Source organism: Diceros bicornis, chromosome 14 (genome assembly GCF_020826845.1).
Source record: "Diceros bicornis minor isolate mBicDic1 chromosome 14, mDicBic1.mat.cur, whole genome shotgun sequence".
NCBI lineage: Eukaryota > Metazoa > Chordata > Mammalia > Perissodactyla > Rhinocerotidae > Diceros > Diceros bicornis.
Genome location: NC_080753.1, coordinates 6934580 through 6948326, shown reverse-complemented (window position 1 = coordinate 6948326; position 13747 = coordinate 6934580). Strand labels below are relative to the sequence as shown.

General features: G+C 35.5%; 1 protein-coding gene across 1 annotated transcript in view; it reads right to left on the bottom strand.

Annotated features, from left to right (window-relative positions):
* Nucleotides 1-13747, bottom strand: part of EYS (eyes shut homolog) — a 1424867-nt gene that overhangs the window by 676123 nt on the left and 734997 nt on the right. The gene's annotated exons all lie outside the window — the stretch shown is intronic.

Genomic DNA, 13747 nt, shown 5'->3' with positions numbered 1-13747 from the left:
TTATTCTTTCATAGTATATTTTAAATCATGTCTTTTCTCTCTATTTGCTTTGCCACAACCATAGATGAAGCCATCATCTGGCTATTTTCTTTATCTTACTTCTAACCTCCTTCCAAACCCTTCTTCATAGAACAGACATGATATTTTAAACATCTGAGTAAGGTCACATCACTCCTCTATTGAAAAACTTTTTAATATATTTCCATTATACTTGAATAAAACTCAAACTATTTGCTGTTCTTATGACTCCCTATATAATCTGACTCTGCAGCCTGATCTTCTCTCTTGTTCCCACCATACTTACTGTGCTGAACTCACATTGTCTACTCTTTACTTCCCCATATGGTGCAAGGTCTTTTCCTGCTCATGACCCTCACGTACGTTGTTACCTCTGACAGCACATCCATACTCTCACTCTTCCCTTGGATTATATCTTTTCATCCCTAAGGTAATACTTAAATGTCCCCTCCTTAGAGAGATCTTCTCTGCCATCTACATTATTTTTCTCTCACCTTACTTTTTCTTGCCCTTCAGAACACTAAGTACAGTTTGAGTGTCATTCTTCTTTGTCTATTACCTTGATTTATATGTCTTTCCTGGTATGCTGCAAGCACCATCAGGCAGAAGTGTATGACTGTTCCATTCTGTACTATACTCAGCACACTATCTGCATGCTGCCAGCCAATAAGTATTCATTGAATGAATATATAAATAATGTTTATAAAATTGTCTCAATAAATTAAAGTAGTTGTGCTTGCAAAAAATTTAAGTATTTTCACCCATGACTTGTTTAATTGATGTTTAAAACACAAAATGACCCTTCAGATGCCTTTATATTACAAGAAAAACAAGCAACCAAATATGAGAGTCCTCCTGCTGCTTCTTCTCTCCTCCCTCTCCTCGTCCTCCTTCTCTTCTTTCTCCTTCTTCTCATTCCTCTTCTCTTTCCAAGTATATAACTCCACAGAGATTTCTCTGTGATACACAATGAGATGGATTGGAAAGGGCAAGACTAGACCAAGAGACCTCCAAGCTCCTGGAAGACCTCTGCTGAAGCCCAAGTGCCTATGAAAAACCACCCTTCTTGAAAAACTCCATCAGACAGGAAATTAGGATTTTGGAACAGGAATCTGGTGAAATATCCATCAGATTTCCAAAATCTGAAGGCTACTGATAATTTACATGATCAAAACCCTGTACAACCTCATATGAATCTTGTGATATAAAAATGATGCAGCCTAAGCATTCAACTTCCAAAAATGAAAGCTTCCTCAGGTAGTGCTTTGTATGTGATAGAGCCCCCAGGAGTGGATCGGGATCATCTAAACTGGTTCTGTAGAGGCTGGGTCAGTGGTCATACCTGGAGAAGTAAGTCTGATCTATGCAAGTCCTTGGTACAAAGAGTGGTTATCTATATAATGGATATATATAGAGAGAGAGAGTTCTACAGGTGATGTTAATTATCCCTCTGCCTAGGCTGTGTGTGGCACTAGAGCAAAATGTATACTTGTATTTATTTGCTACCTCAAGCATCTACCAAAAAGGTGCCCTAGTTCTCAAGAATCATATAGTGCTAGCATTCTTTTATTCCCTCGTGATGACTTGACAGCAAACAGGAATTCCCATTCCCCCAGTGTGCATTTATTTATCTTCTTCCTTTTTTAAGGCAGAAGATGTGGCTAGATGGGCTACCCATTCCTTGAATGTGATGCATCATGTTTATATATTTCTCTCTCTCTCAAGTTTAAGCTAATTCACCTAGAATGGCTCCTAAGAATCTATCCTGCAACTCTACAATGTGGTCCTGTTTTATAATCAATCCTAGGTAGTCCACAGTAGCCTGTCAAGAAAATTTTAAATGTCCCTTCCTAGAGGAGGATGATAACAGTGATTTCTGTCTGGGAACCCTACAATATGTGGCCAAAAACCCTTCAAAATTCTTTCAAGTACGTTGGTCATTGTTGATTCAAATAAATTATTATTTTTTTCTCTCTCAAATAAGTATAAAGATGAGAATTAAAATTCTACACCATGAACAAAATCTATGCGTCCATAATTCCATGAAGCTGCATAAAGTCTGAAGAATATTGAGACTTTGTGGAATTTTCACCCCATCTAAGTTTTATGGTGCCTATGTAAATGTGAGATAGGCACTTCCCTGGTGTCTGATAAGGAGGCTTCTACTTTCTTGGAAGATAACTTTCTTTCTTCTCATTGAATTTGGTTACCAGGTCTTCAAGGGGTTTGCTTTAGTGATGATGTCTCTGAAAGCACAGGTTCATTGCTTTTCTAGACAATTCTAATCTGCAGGGACAACTTCTAGAGGACCAGTGAGTGGAGGGATAAAGATCTTGAGAACTGGACTGAATCAGACTTTTTTGCTGATCTGGCCAGAGGAAGATGCAATATGATAGCTGAGAGGAGAAGCCGAGGTTAATACTAGAGACGAATGCTCAGACAACAGATATTACTGCAGAAAGTTGATGAGGCAAGAGGTCAAGAGACATTGTTTTACAGGCAAGTCTTCAAAAGTATGTTTACTAAGGACAGAATATGTGCCAGAGTTATCTTTCAAAATAAAAGTCTGACCAGGTCCTTCCTCAGCTTAAAAAATAGTCAGTGGGCTACCACTCTTCCTAGGAAAAAATAAAAATGACTTAGTCTAGCACACAAAGTCACTGTCCATTTTTCAAAACTTGTTATTATTTTTTAGCACTTTTTCATATATGTTATGGTAATTCCCACTTCATATATCTTGTTTTACTTCTTGATTCCCACTACTGTCACATATTCCCACATGAACCTACGTACCCTAGATACTCAGCTTTTTTGATTCAGCTCAACATTCTCCTGGAAACCTTCTATGCTCCCTAATTTTTTTTTAATACACATCACTGTGCTTTCATGAAACATTGTTCAGACCTTAACTGTGGCTATTATCCATCATATTGTGATTGTTGTTTGACATATTTTGCAATCCCAGGAGTCTTTTTAAGAGCAAAAATAGTCCTTAAATGTCTAGCTCAGTGTGTGAGATCGTAGGTTAGCAAAGGACACTCTTAGGGAGCTTGTGGTCTCAGGCTATGTGAGGCTGCTTCAGGATGGAATAAAAGAAGAGAGTAATAGGTCTAATGAGTTGGAGACCAAAGAGCCTTTGATCTAGTCAACTGAAATTGATTAGAAGTGTTGAACTGGAGTCGTGGAACAAGATTTTCATACTATACTATTTACTTTCCACTGAAGTTCACAAGTGACTTATTAAAAAAGCCTGTGGAGTACAATGGGTCAATAATTTGAGAACCAGATTTTAATTACTAAATGAAAGGTACAATTTGATAAATAAGCTATACTTTTAAAAATGAATTATACATATAAATTACTCAGAACGATATATATAAATATTTCTAATACATTTATAATGAAGGTAAACTTTTTTTACTTTTTTCTGTACTGGTAAATGCATCTGTACATAAAAAGCACAAATTACATTTTTTGGACTTACATATAGATTGGATTAAAACTTTGTAATAAATTGTAATAAATTTGCTCTAAATTCTTTTCTACTATTTTCACACTAAAAAAAAAACAACTAAAAGTCCAGATCAATTTTTGGAAATAAAACAATCCATATAGAAATAGACATATTATGTTTTAGAAGATATATATGAATAGGGTACTTCTAAAATTTAAGCAGATGGTATTTTATCAACTTTCTACAATGAATAAATTCAATTATATGTCAATTATTTTCTATTTCTGTGATCCTAATCAAAGAGTTGCTAGTGATAGTCTTATATATTAACTATACTTACAGATATTGGGCTTTGAAAGTAGAAATAGTTTGAATTTAAAGTAATAGGCTTAACCGTGGTACAGTTCATGTTGGAAATAACATTGTATGTAATTTAAATTCAATTAATTTGTATTTGATTTAATTTAATTCAACAGAACAAAACTGAGAATCTACTCTGTCAGCATCATATCAGAATCATTTAATAACTACCATAGTCACTACAGGTGCCAATTGTCAGTGTGACTGATGCAAATAATTCTCTGAGATCCTAAAGCCAATGATGTCCTATAAATTGTATTTCCAAACTCCCCTCTCACTGAAATCAGGCATGTTAAAGATTTCTCTGAGACCAACGTCCGAATCACCAGTCCTAGAGTCTGATGCCCGATTCAGAGCTCTGAATATGTACCAGTACCAGACCCACTAAAACTTCTCAGAAGTCAGATACCCTGGGCTAATCTGCTATTTCGGGAAAGACAGATGAAACTAGCAGATACTATAGGTTCACAGTTGTGAAGACCCAGGATTCTCCAATTGTCATGTGAGAACTGGCAAGTAGAAAGCTAAGACTTTGTTTCTTACACCAAATACCTATACCATTTAGGGTATGTTTCCTATTACTCATGAGAAAAGATTTTGTTTCATGATTATTTCCTAATCCTGCAATGGAAATAGTGTCTTCATTCTCTGAATCCCTATAATTCTTATTTGTTTACACCTTATGCCACGCACTTCTTTCTAATCTGTTATAATTGTTTCTATTCATGTTGCATCTCTTCTTTACTTGTTTGAACCCCTTAAACCACATCTCAAATAATTGTTAATCCAAGTCCAATAATATACACATACTAAGTGCTAAAAAAGTGTGTAATAACATGTTTTTTAAAAAATAATACACCCTCACATCCTTCCATTTGCATTCCTAGCAAATAACTTGCGACCTTCCATACCTGTTCTCTGGGGGCAACTTCAACCCACACTCAGTCTTTCTCGCCACACTTGTCATTCAGGCTTGCTCTCCTATTGGAACTTCTTCTTGAGCCAATTTAATAAAATCAAGTCGGGCTCTATACTTTTATTTTGACATCTATAGAATCTTGTATACACACGTCTACCAAAATACATTCGTTAATAAATGTCATTTACCTGTCTATCTCTCTCATCGGGTTGCTATTCTACACTACCCAAAACAGCCACAGTTGTGTGCATGACACACACCCATGATTCATCAAAACACTGATCACTTTACACTTTCCTTTCCCTGGTATATCATTTGAAACATAAAGGTGGAATCTTCATTTTAAAACATTAAACAGGATGGCTTCTGAACACCAAGCCTATCTATTTTCTGTAAATACTGTGACGATACATGTTATCTTTCTCCCTTCAGATTGAAGTGGGTTAGGCTTACAGAATGTTTTGAAGCTGACCTTCAAATTCTGAGAATATGCACACAATCCTCCCCTTACTTGGGAAATGCAAGCACAAATGACATGAAAACAGTTACACAAAGTAAGACAAAAACAAATCAAGCACTATTGTACAAGGACACCATCTCACACCTAAAATACATCCAATGCAGCCAGCAAAATATGCTGTGCTGAACATCAGTGCCCTGAGCTGTGTGGAGAGGGGTAAGCAACAGGTCTTCCCCTTCCCTATGGATTGGCTCTTTTCTTAGTTTCATTTATTTTTAATTAAGGAAAAAAAATAACTAAACCAGGTGCATTGGTATGAATGAAAAAAGACTCCTAGGCCACAAGGGAAGCACTAAAATCCTGCTGTTTCTCAGTGGCAATGCCAGAAAAAGCAGGGAAATAGAGATTGGTTTTCATCATCAAAGAAATGCAGTAGATGCGGGTTATCATATTTCCTCCTGCTGCCCAGCCTGCATTTAATTATTTGTAGAATAAACAGGAAGATGTAAAATGCACATTTCCATTTGTTATAATGTAAGAGCCACGTGAAATAAAATTTTGGTGTAAAAATATAAGAGAATTTTCGTAGGAATTATGTGATTTAAATCCCTTTTAGTGTAGACTGTGTTTGTCAAGAGAAATTTGAGCATAGCTCTGAGTGAGAAGATCCAGAACTATAGTTGAATGCAGAATAAAACCTTTCCGACCTAGTTAGTGTTTATGGGCGTAATCTTTGGATTCACCAGACAAATGTAATTCTAACATTTGCCGGCTGCAGATAAGTGTCCCAAGCTCTCTGGGTCTGTTTCCTCATCTGCACAATAGGGATAATAATGATTTTTAAATCACGTTTGTTTTAAACAGGAAGTGAAGTAATGCATCCAAACAGCTGGGCAAATAGTTAAGGCTTCACAAATACTAACTAATTTAATAGTAGCTTATGGCTCAAGTGATATTTTAAATCATTTTGTTATTAGAAAGGAATCCATTATGTCTTTAATGGTGTATGGCATCGCATCCAATAGCCGTTGTATTGCAAATTTATTATATGATTAACACCAAAATATTTATAGCCCCCTTCATGTTCTTTTTCATTTGACAAAGATTTACTTAGACTCTATTATGTAGTATCAACCTGGAGAAGAGACAAACAAGATGTGCACAGTTCCTGTGCTCATGGAGCTTATTGGAGAGGAGGAGAGGAGAGGGGAGAAGAAAGGGGAGGGAAGGGGTGGAGAAGAGGAGAGAGGAGGGCAGAGGATAGGAGAGGAGTGTTTGGTCACACATTAAATATATAGCCACACAAATAACTGATGGATTTTAGTTTTGGCAATTTCTATGAAAAAAATTATAATGCTATCTAAATGCTTATGAAAATTCAAAATAGTATAGCACTTTGGAAGACAGTTAGCAGTTTCTTACATAACTGAACATACTTTTACTATAAGATCCATCAACTGCCCACTCCCTCGTGTTTACCCAAATGAACTGAAAACTTATGAACATACTAAAACTTGCACACAAATGTTTATAGTAGCTTTATTCATAGTTTCCAAAATTTGGAAGCAACCAAGATGTCCTTCAGCAGGTGAATGGCTAAACTGTGATACATCCAGGCAGTGGAATGATATTTAGCACTAAAAGGAAATGAGCTATCGAGCCATAAAAAGACATGGAAGAACTTTAAATGCATATTACTAAGTGAAAGAAGCCAATCTGAAAAGGCTACATGTTGTATTATTCCAACTGCACTACATTCTGGAAAAGGCAAAACTAAGAAAACAGTAAAAAGATAATGATTGCCATAAGTAAGAGAGGAGAGAGTGATGAATAGGTGGATTGCAGAAGATTTTTAAGGCAGTGAAAATACTCTGTATGATACTATCATGGTGGATACATGTCATTATTCATTTGTCAAAACCCACAGAATGTACAACACCAAGAATGAACCTCAGTGGAAACTATGGACTTTGGGTAATGACGTGTCCATGTAAATTCATCAATTGTAGCAAATGTACCACTCTGGTGGGGGATGTCAATGTTGGGGGAAACTATAGAATGGAATGCTTTTATTTTGGAAAGTAGTTCAATAATATCTTCTGCCCATACCCCCACCAATGTTGCATAGAGATATATATCTTAATAATAAATGCATAAAAGGTATGATGTAGAGGAAAGAACACCAATCTATAAGGGTGGGCATTTAAAATTCTGTGCCCAACTCTCCAATGGACTAACAATGTTATGGTAGCTATGACTTAGCAGTCAACTCATCTACACCCTCATGCTGTAGATTTGGAAACTGAGGCTCAGAGAACTTTCCACCTAACTGAGGTCTAAAATTTTAAGCCCATTTTCCTTTAAGGCAATATATGACACCAAGAATATTCTAAGGTTCTACAAATACAAACATTAGTCCATCAGCCATGTTTAAATAAGAAATAGATACATAAAGATAAGAGGTGGAAAATCATTAACCATAATATCGAAATAGCTCTAGTGGGAAGTTATAATTCTACTATCCTTCATTTACCAATAAAAATCACTGTTATAAGACATTTAGATTGCACATAATACCTGTGCCATATGTCTGTTATATAAAATGTAAGACAAGTTATTTTTGATGTTCTACTTCTGAAAATATTAAAATACATTTTCCCATTATACATTATATTTATTTAACACAGAGAACTTCTTATTTTCATTGTTAAAATATATATTTTCATTCAAATTTTCACTTTTCTTCCTTCTCCAAAACCATCACATTCCTTGGGTTACAAAATATTAAGTCACTGTGTTGCTTAGAATGGTTAGAACACACATTCTTGTTGTTTATGGTGAAACTAGTCTTGAGAAGCAGATTGAGCCTTTTTCCTAACTGGCTATTGCATATTTAGCATTCTCATTAGCAGCACCTTCTTGGGGTAGGCTTCCAACATGAGGTACAGATGAAGCATTAGCACTCTTAGAGACACCTTCCTAACCCTTGGGAGGAAGCTACGATCTATGTCCCTTGAGAAAGCTCTTCTAAAGACTACTTTACTCAAGGTTTGCCGATTGCCTTACTATTTTTAATATTAGTACCACAGACAGTGTTCTAGTTAATGTCTTTATTTCCCCCAGCAGACTGTCTCCTGCATTTTGAACTCGTTGCTGACTTCCTTATTATCCCATACACATTTGTCTGCTGCACTCAGCTGAAAGCTCTCCTTGGGTGAAAAGTTGAAACTAATGAATTTTTAAATTATTTTGAGGATCTAACCTAGTTCTCCACACACAATATATGCTGAAAATATATTAAAACCAAGTACCAAATTTTGCCTTAAATGGAGCGTTGTTGCTGTTTTTTGTGCGCTCAAGTGTTTGCATGTGGACCTGCCCTCTTTTCTCTAATTTGCATATAAGAACAGTGCGTGTTCATGTGTTTCTTTACATGATTTCCAAGTACTTTGCTATGGTGAGTGTCCAAGGATGTGTTTTGAATGATCTAAAATATCAATAACTGAAGTTAAAATATAAATGTGTCAAAAGCAATAAACATCTCCTTCTTTAAAAAAGACACTATGAGTTTATCTAAGAAGGGTACCTTTGTTAATTTACTTACAGTAAAGAGAAAACATACTTTAATTATTTAATAGGATGACTCATGGCATCTTGAATACAGTAAATACTTGTAAATATTTATTAGCAATATTGATGACTTTATATCATGAGGAAATAAACATCAGAAGCAAAGACAAACATCAAATCAAATGGTCAATCTTGCTGTCCTGTGTCTTGCTTTTTAGATCTGTTTTGAAGATGACTTTTAAAAACCAGGTATTGTAAATAAACTGTACTGCTATAGAACTCGGAGCATTTTTTATCATTCAGAAAATAGTTTTTCCTTTTTTTTCCATTTTGTTTAATACAAATACAGCTTCCACACTACATAAAGATCTGTGTTTTAATTTAAAGAATGCAGTTAACACTTTTATTGACTGCAATAATTCGCAAAATGCAATGAGCATGACCCAGTGACAGTCGTCAGTTAATGTATGGACCAATCTTGTCTGGTAGAAATTCATTTTCCAAGGAAGAAATGAGCAGTGCTGATCAAATTAAAACAAGGGAGATCATTTGTCTTGAATTTTTTAGCAAGCCTAGCACATTTAATAAATTGTGTTTTGTCACTTAAATTCTTTTACAGAGCATTTGAATTTCAGAATAATGTAAGTACTTTAACCTTTTGATTCACTTTTGCAATCGGATCTGCTAAAAAGAATAAGCCACACTAATTATCAGCTTGTCAGAGATTGTCACAGCTCTAAACATTAAGGAAAACCTGAGAGTTCAGGTCTTTAATATTATCCACCAAAAATTAATTCTCAGAAATAAAGAAAAAATAGATTTCCATCCTCCTATCCAGCAGGGGCTGTTCACTTCTCAAGTTATTCTTCATTATCAAAGAATAGTTGTAGTTATATTAATCTTCTCTCATCTCATAAACATGCAGCTGAGTTAACATTTTTATATGACAATGTAATTAGTGAGTTTTTTAAATGGCTTAAATAGAAGGAATATAAAAAGAGTGTGGCATCTTTCTGAAGAGCTATTTGAAGAAGGATGTCAGAGGGAAGTTTAGGTTAACATAAATAGACTTAAGGGGAAGAGAACTCCTACAAATTATTTTGGCAAAAGGCTTAATGGTTTGTACTAAGTTTTGCTGTTTTAAGTTATAATCAGAAATCCAATGCTTGCATATTCCCAATAATTTGATATATTTTAATATCCTTTAACACAGATTGCATGTGATATTATACCAGCTGGTATAATTGTGTGTGCAAGATAATTTATAATTTTTTATTTTCTACATGCTAGTGGAGAATCTGATTGCCAGCTAAATTGACATCTATTAAGCAATTCCATGAGGGCCTCTGGCAACTCTGGAAAATAGAACAATCATTCAAGGTGAGATACCTAAGAAGCCTAATTAAAAAGAACCACAGTTTTTTAAAAGACACATTGAATTTTATAAATGAAGGAAGATTCATCTATTTTCTTTATTAAATATATTCATAGGTCCTTTCATTCTTAAAACCATCACAAGACTTCAGGATTCTAGTCGGGCAGGTAAGAAGCTTAGAAGTCACCACTCCCTTCTTCACAAACATAAAAAGCTGAACAAACTGAAAATCAACAACTCTTCTTAGATCTGTCAAAGAATTGAGATCACAAGGCAAACTGCTCCCCTGCAAATTGGAGAGTCAGGCAGATACAGAGATCATAGTTCACCGGAGTGGAGCTCCGGAGCAGAAACCACCGCTGGAGGCAGTACCAGGACAGGAGACTAATGGACAAAATGCTGGAGGCCACGTGTGGACAAGCTGGAGAGTTAAAAACTTCAGGGGGTGCCCAGGGTTAGGGGATCCCCCATACTTTAATAAGCTTTACCTCCCGGAGTTCTATGAAGTTCTCACAGAGAAGCTAGGAGAAAAATCCCCTTGTGCTTCCAACAGGGAAACGGGGGGGGGGGGGGATAGCCATTTTGAAATACTCTCAGAGCATTCTGTTCTTAACAAGGCCTGACCTCAAGGGAAACTACTTTCCACAGCCTAATTGATATGGGGGAAGGGAAATACCCAACTCCAGCCCCTTGAAGTTCTCTTGTCGCACCTAAGGAGAGGGGGCTGAGAGCACATGTGAAGGTCACAGCTGGGAGGCTCACTGAAAGACTGAGACTAATCATAGGACTATTGAAAGCTTCCCTCCCTCCACGCCTTACCCACATCGACAGGCTCCTCTATAATTACAGGGGATTACAACTGAAAGAACTGCACGTCTCAGATCTATTTAAGAAGAAATCTCTAAGGAAACCCAATGATTACAGGGGAGACAAAAACAAGAATATAAGAAGATTTTAGCCTCTCACACCTGTAACTACAGCAAACAGCAAACATGGCCTTACTCCTTGCCAGAAAAAATAAAGCCTCCTCCTAAAGGCCCATTTATTTCAGTTACTTTCATCCAGCACATCATGTCCGGCTATAAATATAAAATTACAAGGCATACTAAAAGACAAAAAACACCATTTGAAGAGAGAGAGAAAGCACCAAAATCAGACTCAGATACAGCAGAGATTTTGCAATTATGGGAATTTAAAACAACTATAATTAATATGCTAAGGACTCCAATAAAACAGCCTGAACAATGATGATGAAAATCAAAACACATGTATTATACTCTGTTTAGGAATTCTACAAGCATCTCTGCTCTCAGGAGCTCACAATTTATCAGAATGGACAGAGAAATAAGCAAATAAGCAAATATTGCACTAGAATGTGATCATTGGTGCAATGTGTAGTCTCTTCTCATCTATGGTGCTGCAAGAATGCCATGACTCAGACCCTCTGTGAGTTGTCAATTCTCCCCTACTCTCACTGTTTCTGTCTTCACCTAGACTCTACACGCACACTTAATCCTTAATCCTAATGCAAATCAATTTACCTACCTTCTGATCGTTCTAACTGCTTTGTTTCTTAAGCCTCTCTCAAATTCTATATCTTTCTGTGAATGACATTCTTTTTAAAGAACCTAAGATACCAATGAAGTTTGATATTTCTTTATGATTATAATTCTTATTTTTTTATATCCCATTTACTCTCAGGATTAGTTGGGGAAGGGAGACAAGAAATTTAAAAAGCAATTTTTCAATGATCTTATGAATTTGCCATACCTGTTTTCAAAATGGATTTGTCATTCTATTATTTTATTTCAATATTTCTGACTTTAACTTGATATGAATATTTCTATCATTCAAAGACTTTGAACATTTTTTGTGATTTTCTTATATTTCAGCAAAATATTTTGCTTTTTATTCCAATTAATAATTTACATGCTATTTTCAAGGGTATGCCTTTAGGTATGTCTATATATTGCTATAACATTGATATGCATGACATTTCAATGTTAAATTCTTTTTCAATAAACTAAATTTCCTCTATCTTTATCTATTCATTTTAAAACACAACGAATGTATTAACAAAAGTAGAACCCCCCCTTAACTGTTTGTAGATTTTTACCTAGACACTATCTGTTATAAATAGTTTTTAAGTTTTATTTTAGCTTTTAAGTACTTGAAAGAGTGCCTATAAGGATATCCATTTCAAAATAATTTATTAAATGCCTTACTAAAACATAGTTGTATAGTCATGTGTCACTTAATGACAGGGACACATTCTGAGAAATGAGTCATTAGGCGATTGCATTGTTGTGCAAACATCATAGTGCACTTACACAAACTAGATGGTATAGCCTACTACACACCTAGGCTCTATGGTACTAATCTTATGGGACCACTGTTGTACCTGTAGGCAGTCTTTGACTGAAATGTCATTATGCAAGCATGACTGTATTACATCTATAACACTTCCTTCTGTTTAGTAGACTTGTGGTTTTATAAAACTAGATATTTTTCAGAATTTTTAAATTTTTCACATATACTAATGTATTTATCCTTCAGATTTGATGTTTTTTATTGAAAGAGAAAGCACAAGTGTTAATCGTTCCAATGTAGAAAGATATTTCCCAGGGGATTAAATATTTAAAGGATTTTTAAGGATATTTGTTAGTAATTATTTTGGATTAATAAAAACATATCTATAAAATGAGCATTTATTTTTTAGTTATTTAGATTTTCATATATAGGGCTGCATTGGCAAGATAATATAGTTAAATCAAGGATCTATTTCATTCTTTTTCTCTTTCTACTGACTTTTTGGGGAAGCCATTATTGGTGTAATTGGAGAGGTCATAAAATTAACTTCTTGGCACCAAATACCGCCCACACTCAGATGTCAGAGTGCCTGAAATTCTTCCTCAAAGATCATCCTTTCAAGATCAGTAAGGGAAAAATGTTTCCCCAAGGCAAATTGGGATTGGAGGACTCTAAGAGAAAAGAAGGAGATAGTTCTGTTTTAGTTTATCCATATTCCTCTCAGACAAGTGGGCCCTGGGAATACCATTCAAAAGGGAAGAGTATCTGACATAAGCCCAGGCTTTCTCAAATTCTTTTGTTTTGATAACAGGTATTGACCTTTTTTCTGCTTAATCCCTTAACCATCTCTGGAGATTCCCACTTCTGACCTTTCCTTCCTGATCTTCCAGCTCTGAGATGTCTCCTGCTCCATTCATACTTGTACATCTTCTTAGGCTCCTTCTGTTGAAATTTGATTCCTTAATCTTGCACTGGGTCACCTGACTGCATGCCCTTTCTAATTATTTAGCCTTAATCTTGGTTAAAACTGGTCTACCTATTAATGATATTTATAAATGTACGTTTAAAACTCCTAGCAGTAGGCTTGCCAATTGCTGTTCACTTCCTATATTCATGCACTGTGGTCAGCTTTAATGAAGAATTGTGGTCAAAAGCTATCTTTTAATAAAGACATTTCTACCAAGGTAAGTCTATTCTGGTGTTAATGGAGTTCGGACCAGTCCACATTTGCCAAGGAAGCAGATACATCCTCCTTGGACATATATACTCTGAGCCCAACCC